The following is a 9,283-nucleotide window of genomic DNA, read 5'->3' on the forward strand; positions in this document are numbered from 1 at the left end:
AAGCTTCTTCTTTGTGGTAGAATTAAAAGTAGCACAGTTTCTTTACTGTGAAAATAAAACCTCTGATATGAATCCAACCGTAATTAAAGAGAGACGGGTGGAAAAAATTCAAATTTGCAACAGAACAAGATAATAACTGATCGAGCAGAGCCTGCAGGCTTTCATCGCTCTCTGAGGGCAGCTAATTGATGTTCTAAAGCAACCCTGGTAGATGGAGTGTAGCAGCAAATGCACCTGTGAGGAAATAAAGCCCAAAGGAAAGAGACACAGCTTTTCCATTCTGTTAAATGAAACAGGGGAAGATTTTGGCTGAAATGTATAAAAAACATTACTTTAAAACATCCCTGGAACAAATATAAAATCTTTAAGATATAAATTTGCTGAGTTAAACCGCCACAGCTTATAGGAGATAAATGAGACTTGCAGATGATAATCTCGGATAGGCACTGCCCACCCCAAACCGAATGAGTGTATCTTGATGAGCCGATCCATATGGGAAGCTAAAACCTCCTCTGCCTGTCTCCTGCTTGCACGCCTCAATCATCACTACAACTGCCTACAAATCTCCTGTCAGCCTGCGCGAGCCAGCCATGCGACTCATCCCACGCTCACACTCAGCTACGAGAGAAATGGCAGGGAAGCAGGAAGACCATCGCTGCAGTGTTTAGTGCTTTCATGAGTTGCTTTCCCACTACAGTTCCCTCTCAGCTGCAAAAGTCCTCCTGCACAAATCCCCGCTGACAAAGAGAGAAGCTGAATTTTTGAAAATTTTCATATGTCATATGCAGCCCTTCACTTAATAAAAAAAAACTATTGAAAGAGAACTAAAGTTTAAATGCTTTGCAGATGGACATACATGCATATGTAGGTATTTAAAGTAAAGCTTTCAATGTAAACACATTTTTAGATAAACTTAAAAAGCTGCACCCAACTGTGAAAAAAATCTATTTAAACTTTCAAGTGACTGGTGTTATATGAAAACTGTCTTAGATCCTCACAATCACACCTCAGGGGATTTCTATTTCACAGGCACACACAGTACAGCCTGCTAATATCCTCTGCCCACTCTTTCCATCTATGTACCCCTAAAACCAGCCACACATGAAGAAATTCCTCAATGAAGTCTGAAACCACCATAATTGATGGACACATATCTAAGTTTGGCCTATTTTAGCGTGGAAAGTTTCATGAAATGATCTGTTGTTAGATTTGATTTAGAGGGGTTTTATTTATTTTTACCTGTGCCAACAATTGTTTAAAAAACTAAAAAGACTTAAAAGACACTTTTAATTACAATATATAGAGGAAAGACAGTGTTGTAGTATTTTACTCTTTTAGCATTTTGGCTCTAGAACTGTCACAGTAATGACATAATAATCAAGTTTTTGTGTTTATACTATAATGCTTGTGCTTAGTGGAAGGAAGCACACATACATCCTGTTCTATATTCATAACTTTATTATCTTTCTTTTTGTTTCTAAAGAAATATAAATGGCCATTTTGGCCCTAAAGTGTTTACTAGATTTTTTACAGCTTTTTTACATCAGGCTTTGTGTGATAATTTCACCTAAGTTTTCCACTGAGTGGTCACTAGACTTTCTATATTTTCTGTCAAGCTGTAAGCACATCCATTATTTGTGTACTTTTGTTACAAAAATATGTTAGTTTTCTACTTTCTTGGTCCTGTTCAGGGTCAGGGTGGGTGGGGATGTTTTTCAGCTTATCCCAGCAGTCACCAAGTTAGAGCCGCCAAACACCTCTGGCCAGTTGCCAATTCATTGCTGTGCCAACATGCATGTTTTTGAAATGAATGCAGCCACAGAGAAAACAGAGAAAGCATAGATACGTTGACTGATTTTATCAACATTCCTGTAGGGAATAAAAACACAAAACTACTAAACTAAACTGACAAATAAAATCCATTTTAAACACTTTAAGTAACAGAAGCTCTGAATAAAACACTAAATGAATTAATCTGGTTTATGTTACAGTTGATCTCAGCATCATGTCTTATATTGACTCACAGGAAGACTAGTTGATTTTCTGGGCTACCTGTTAATTTTGATAGTATGAGATTAAGCTCTGTCCTGTACAATGTTACAGCACACAATTGGTCAGGAAGAACTGAGACTGGAGAGTCTGATAATAGTGGGTTATTTCTGTCCAGTTTAAAATAGTCCACATTGCCAGATGATTGCATGTCCGCCTGGCTGCTGAGTGTTACCTTTGAGTAAAACATTACTCTCTGTAAAGATGGAGCTCAGCTCATTAGATGCTTCTGGTCAGAAGTTTATGTCTGCTCATTATGGCTCTTTCAGGTTTGGGATTTTAATGAAGGACTTAAACAGATTTTTTCCCCAACTTGAATGATTTTATTGTACAGGGAAATTTTCTATCAAAAGTATATTTAAAGGAGGAGCTTGCTTCAATAATCAGTTCAGTGTTTTAAAAAGCTTCAGTAATCGCATTCTTTGTTAAGCCCCAGACTTAAATCTAGCTTAATACTTGACATTCCAACATAAACCAGTCTTTTAAGCAAAGTTTTAAACTGGACTGAGCTGACGTTTCAATGTTTGAGGTCTAACCTATTGGTACGGCCAGATCTGATCCACCTGTCACCTTCAGATTAAATGAAAAGGTTGAAAATATTCAAGAATAACCCATTTATTACAGAAGTCCACTTTATTTTCTATTCTTATTACATTATTAGGAAAAAATAAAGCTATAAATCAAATATCAAATAAATCCAGATAAGATTACTTTACTAACATTGCACTGACTGTGGTAGCTGTGTTGCTAAATTTCACACCAGCTTTTGATGTAATTGACGATTGCATTTTCATAGAAAAAAGTATATCTTATTGTTTTGCTCAAATAGCACTTAGGTGGATAACAGCTTACCTCTCCAAGATACGAGTATTAGGCTTATATGCACTTGCTCTATAGACTAGAGAGTTGATTTTTTAATGGAAGCTTATCCAGTACTAAAGTAGCATGTCTACCTCTTGGAAGCTATATTGGACAACCTTATTGTTCTATTGCCATAAACACTATCCATTGTCAGTTAATAAGGCCAGTATTACGGTGTATGTAGATTACATTGCTATTTTTTAATGCTAACATGACTTTCTGATCTAGAAAATTCTCTACAGTAGTTAAAGTGGGTGAAATTTAACAAATTAGCGCTTAACACACTAATGTATTTAATGATAGATGTGTCAATCAGCTTTTCCATTATACAGAGGTGAAATTGCATCTGAATTGTCACCCATTACATATTGAATACACAAAGAATAAACAGTTTGTTAGAAGAAAAATCAACAATCAATGGGGTTATTGTAAAATGGACTCTGCTGCCATTACTCCTGTGTTTAATAAAAAAAAAAGAAATAATTAAGTTATCCATGTCACACCGGTTGCATATGACTTCTTAATCTCAGACCTAATTTTTTTCATTGTCACACCCTCTGCGAATGGAGAGGATACACAGGATAAGCAGATCCCGATATGTGAAGATTTTTTCCACTTCTGTCTCGATTCCTCACAAATTGAGACACTAATCCACATTTGACCTGGAAAGATTATCAAAGGTTATAAAAACTTTATGATCAGACTGCTGCGCAGCATCTTAAACCAGGATGGATAGAGGATTTTAATAGGCCTATGCTATGAAAACGGCTATGCTAAAGAAAAGGAAATCACAGAAATAAAGGCCATGGGATGGTTTACTGGACGAAGCAATGAGAAGAGATTCTCAGAGAAAGATTAGCAAAGTTTTTGTTTTTCTTTTTTCTTTTATAAAGATGGATAGAGTAATAAGCTGCACTTACCTGCACTGTCTGCCCCTCATTTTTTTTTTTTTTTTGTGAGGCTCAAAGGATCATTATTTTACAGTTTTCTGTCCTCCTGAAGTTTTTTTAAATTTTTTTCTTGAGTAGTGATAAGCTGCGATTTCTACCCTCCCTCGTTGTCTTTCCAAGGCTCAAAGAGGATCGCTACTTTTATCTGTTTTCTGTCCTGAACTCCTATCATAGGTAAAGTATTCTGTTTTTCAAAAAGTTTTATTGATTGTCTATGCACAAATCTTCCCTGCCTGCTTTATATCCTCTGCATGACTCAATACCTGAATGTTTTCCTGTGAAAATTGCAGATTTTATTTTGCATTTTCTTACAGATCAATTTGTTTTACTTTGTAACTGCGTCTCTTTTCCTGAATTGATGGGCAGTCCGACTGAATTAGACCTGGGGTCTATATCAATCAGAGCTACGCAAGCCCTCTGCAGAAAATCGTGTAACTTTCAATTATAATAAACACCCCTGGATGCTAAATTGGATCAGGTATGTTCGGGGCTAAATGTATTTAGCATATGTTAATTCTATTTCTATGTGATTTATAAATTGTAACTATATACTTTTCTAGGACCCGAGGAAGACCAGCTACCACTTTGTAGGAGACAATAGCAAATAATCCAAAGTGACAAGACAATTCTAGCACATCAGTGACCCTTACCACAGTAAAGTAAGTTTTACATCACTGACTGGGAAATATTTCTTTGCTTTAAATATGGCATCTCACTAAAAAAAACAGCTGCCCACCTGGCCAAGTGAAATGCTCTCTAGAGAAAGTCCTTACAGTCAAAGATGGGAAAAAAATGGAGACTTACTCCTACTGCAATGAAAAGAAACACTTGCTGCGTTCAAGGTGAAACGTTAAAATTTAAAAAGGCTTATTAAAATGTGCAGCACCTAAGTGGCAGAATCATGATAAAGTTCTGATTTGGTTTTAATGCTGCTCTGCACAAAATGGATGACTACTTATGAATACTTTAATTAGTGTTGGAACAGATAACTAAGTCTAACTCTATGCTTTTAAAATGGCCCAAACCCTGTTAAATATTCATGAATTATGCTTAAAACTCAGCTTGGTGCCATGAGACCAACAAATGTAAATAAACTGTTGTTCCTGATAAAAAAAAAAAAAACAAGTGAAATATTCTATTAATTAAAATTAATCAAGAAGCTTGTTCATGGCTACAAAAAGTTGGTGGTTAATCTAAAATCTGTTGAAAGACATTTAATCAATACAGTCTGCGTTTATATCTTAGGATGTATATAAATTGTTGACCCTATGTATAGTAAACATTTTATATATATTTATATATTATTATAGTAAAACGTTTTTTTTTTTAAAACACTAAAGTTAATTGTTGCATGGTTACTGAACCTGGAAACAGACACTGAGTAGACATAGATCTGGACCACATCCTCCATCATATAAATACATTATTCTGTCTGCATGTGCACATTTAAATATGTGTTACCATCTTGTTAAAGCATGTTCAATTATCTAAAGTGTGTAATGATGAGAATCAGAATCTTTCAGGGCCATGAGGGAAAATTCAGTTTGCAGATCCTTAAAGCTGTCACATCATGTTTCACCTGACACCTTGTGGCCTGAAGGGCTGTTGAAATTGGAAGTTTCCATTTGCATACGCGTTCTGACTTTTCTCCTACACCGACTTCAATTTCCCTGCCTGTCCTCTGGCCTCATAACATCGTTTGACACCATTACTTCAGTTTTAGGTTGTTTTTAAAAAAGGATATGAAGTGCTTGAAATAAAATTAATCCATGTCCTTTTATGTCATTGTTGAGGAACACCAGTGGCACATTGCATTGAATGTTGTGGAGAGTGGACAGAATCTGAACTTGCTGTGCATCACTTAGCCAGACAAAAACTGTAAAGGATTGCCGCATGAATAGGTGATATTAGGAACTTTGGATAAAGAAAGGCTCCAGATAAGAATCAACCTTATTAGTGTGGGCACAAATTCTTGTAAGGTGAACAAAGACCAAGCATAATGTATTTATTTCCAACCCATTAACCTTTTTTTTTTTTTTTTTATATATTTTGAAACTTAAATCTTATTGGCATTTTATATGAGAGGCCACATCAGAGTGTTAAAGAATCAATTCATGGTTTACCTTTCATTTTCTTTCAAATAAAAAAAAAAAAAAATTGTGAGGTGTGCATTTGAATTCAACCCATCTGAGGCAATCCTTCGCAACCCTCTTTGCAGCTGCAGGTCTTTGAACCAGCTTGGACACTTAACCATATAGCTCAGATGCAGCCATTTGAGGGAGAGAGCTTATGAACATAAATTTAATGTGTTGTAACAAACCTTTAAATGGGTCTGGGTCAATCTGGGTCTATACTAAGGTGTAGCCAATTTACAAACATGGAGATCATTTAACAAAGCTTTTAGCTCTGGTTGTATTTTAGTGTTTTGCAGCCTTTGACAGGTTTTTCCAGGATTATCCATTATTTAGCTTTTTATACCTTTTAATCAACTCTTTGATTAGATGGTCAGAGTTTAGAATTTTTTTTTGTTAACTAACTGTGTTTTAAACTTTTCCCTGACCTGCATGAGGTCTTCATAAAGCTTCTTGTTTACAAATCTTCTCTAAAGAAAACCCCACAAGCCTTTACAGAAGACTCCATTTATAGTGAGATTAACAGGTAATTATCTCTGAAGCCACAGGGCTATTTTCCAAAAAAGCATACTCATACTTCATAAGGTAGTACCGTTATACAGAAACATGATGTAGCTTTTACCTTCCAGATACTGACTTTTATTGGGGTGAAAATATATTTTTATGAAAAAGCAGCAAAGGAAGGACAGATTTTTTAAACTTTACTTGGTTTTGCTGGTGTTTTCGAAGGAATTTGTTGAGTCGGTAACTGCAAATGATCAGAGTTTTGCTAATGAGTTATATTTCAGCTGATTCAGTGTCTTGTTGGCTTTCATTGGCAATGCATCATTTGGCACTGCTATGCTTGTTGTTGAAACAATGCCAACCAAAAGACAAACGGGCACAAATTATGTTTTGGCTACCTGAGTGCTGTTTGGCATGGTGTTCATGGTGGTCAGTGGATCTGAGAATGAAGTAGATAGTCTTGTAGAAGAGTCTCAGAAAAAGATCTGGACATATGACAAATGTGTGTTAGTCTCAGAGTTAGTGAGTTACAAGCTTATTATTGTCGCAAAAGAGCTTTAGACCCCTTGAAAAGGGGAGCTCAGGCTTAAGGGGTTAAGACACATTTCTAAAAATTATTTTCTTTAAGGTATGGGAGTAAATGGGAAGTAAATAAATAAACATACATTTTTTTAGATGTTTACCTACACCAAAAATCATAGATACTTGAAATACTGCAGTTGTAATGTGGCAAAAAGTGTAGGTTTATAAGGTTTGGATTCAGATTATGTACATGCATCTTTATAGAAACCCTCTCATAACACAGCCAGTGAGCTACAGGCACGTAAACCTATTTTTAGGAAAAACATGATGACTCAACATTTGAATGACTGTAATAAGAAGTATATGACCTCCCGAGGGGGGATGGGTTGTGTCCAGCTACTACAGTAGATCTGCACTGAACTAGGAGCTAGACAGAGCAGCGTCCTGAGCTCTTTTTGAGCACAGATCCAATCATCTGGGAATGCAACCCCAGCAGAGGAGGAGAAACTCTCACCCTCATTAATAAAAAAACATCAACAGACAGATAGATAGGCACTGCCGGAGCATTTATTTTCCTGCTCTGGAGAGGAGCACCTTTCCACTTGCGTGCAGCTGACAAACCCTCCTTTCAAAAAGCATCTTTCAGTTTTTCCTTATCCTAAAGTATCACCCAGCTGAAGTTGGGCTGAACCAAATTAAATGAATGCATCCAGGGAGTCATGACATTTTTTTGGTGCAGTTTAGAAGGCGGAGAAACTATCAGGAGGGAAAAACAGGCCCTAAAGCTGTAACCCCTGGAGTGAACCTTCTCCACATGACAAATTTCACACTCTGCTGAGAGAATCCAGCTGAGACTTCAGGTATCTCAGCTTGTCACATGCTTCCGCTGAATTCTGAATGATGTTAGCAATTCTAGTCCCTTCCCCCACCACCACTAAAAATATAATAAATAAAAACTTGCTGCACACACATTCTGTCTACCTTTGCAATGCCACAGCTGGAGGGTAAGTTTGGGCTGGATAAAAAGATAACACGCAGAATTTACGGTTCATCCTGCTAAAGAAGATATCTTGTTTAAAGATAAAACAGGTATTTGACAAGATTATCCTTCAGCCATCGTTATCGAAATTATTAAAAAACTTTTAAATAAATAATTGGTATCACTATAAAACAATGGCAATCTACATCAGCAGGAGGATTATTATGACCGTCCTCCTCCGTCTCTTACCTGCTTGCTTTACAATTGGCCCAAACAGCGGCCTTCAAACTTTTGCAATAATTTGAGGTCCGTCTTTCAGATCACTGTAGAGCAGGTGCTGAGCCACACGCGACTCTTAAATGCCCCCCTTGTTGCTCTCTGGAGCTTTTTAAAAAATGTATGAAAATGGAAAACAATGGATTTTTTTTGGTTTGTTTGTTTTAATATAGTGGGAAGGAGGTCAAACAAACATTCATTATGTTTTCCAATGCTGTAAAAATTTGGGCCATGGATTCCAAAGGGAGAAAAAAGGAAGATAGCTGATGAGAACAGAGGATTCAAAGAAGAATGGACTAAATCATTTGCTTTCATTACCAATGCAGGGGGATTGCCTGCATGTTGGCTATGTAATGAAAAGTTGTCAAGTAATAAAAAAGAGCAATTTGGGAATGCATTTCCAGGGAAGGCATGCTAAATATGCAACCAACCACCAAGGTGGAAGTATGAGAAAAATGCGATTGCAGAACTTCTGGATAAATCAGAGCAGCACAAAGATGGATTTAAGAAGTGGATTGCATCTCCCAACTACACTACTGCTGTAAGTTTTTTTGCAAGCATAGAAAATGGTCCACAGATCGAACAGGTAGCGCTCTGATGCAGGTATGTGGATTTTCTTCCTTTTTTCCCCAAATCCTCAAAATACAAATAACACCAAGGAATGTTGATGATGGAGGATATGGGAATTGAAACTTAAACCACCAAAATTTGTAAAGCAGAGTAGTCACTTGATGTGACTTTTTCTCCATGATAAACCTTTAATCATGCACATCATTAGCCCACGTAGTCCTTTTTTATAGTTGGCTAATACACTTAGAGCTTATGTTGCCATACGAGGCTTATATAAGACATTTCTGCGGCTCCAGACAGATTTTCTGTTTTTTCTGGTTCAATATGGCTCTTTGAACAGTTTGGGCCGGATCTATCAAAGGTTTGCGTGTATAAAAACGTGAGCTATTTTACTGCGCACGCTAAAAAATGTACAAACTGATCTATCAACAGCGTGCTAC

The 9,283-nt window shown here is 36.6% G+C and overlaps 1 protein-coding gene across 1 annotated transcript in view; it reads right to left on the minus strand.

Moving 5' to 3' along the window:
* LOC107094823 (acid-sensing ion channel 1-like) overlaps window positions 1-9,283 on the minus strand; it is a 75,238-nt gene that overhangs the window by 23,518 nt on the left and 42,437 nt on the right. The window lies entirely within an intron of this gene.

The sequence above is a fragment of the Cyprinodon variegatus genome, unplaced genomic scaffold (genome assembly GCF_000732505.1).
Source record: "Cyprinodon variegatus isolate N-32 unplaced genomic scaffold, C_variegatus-1.0 Scaffold508, whole genome shotgun sequence".
NCBI lineage: Eukaryota > Metazoa > Chordata > Actinopteri > Cyprinodontiformes > Cyprinodontidae > Cyprinodon > Cyprinodon variegatus.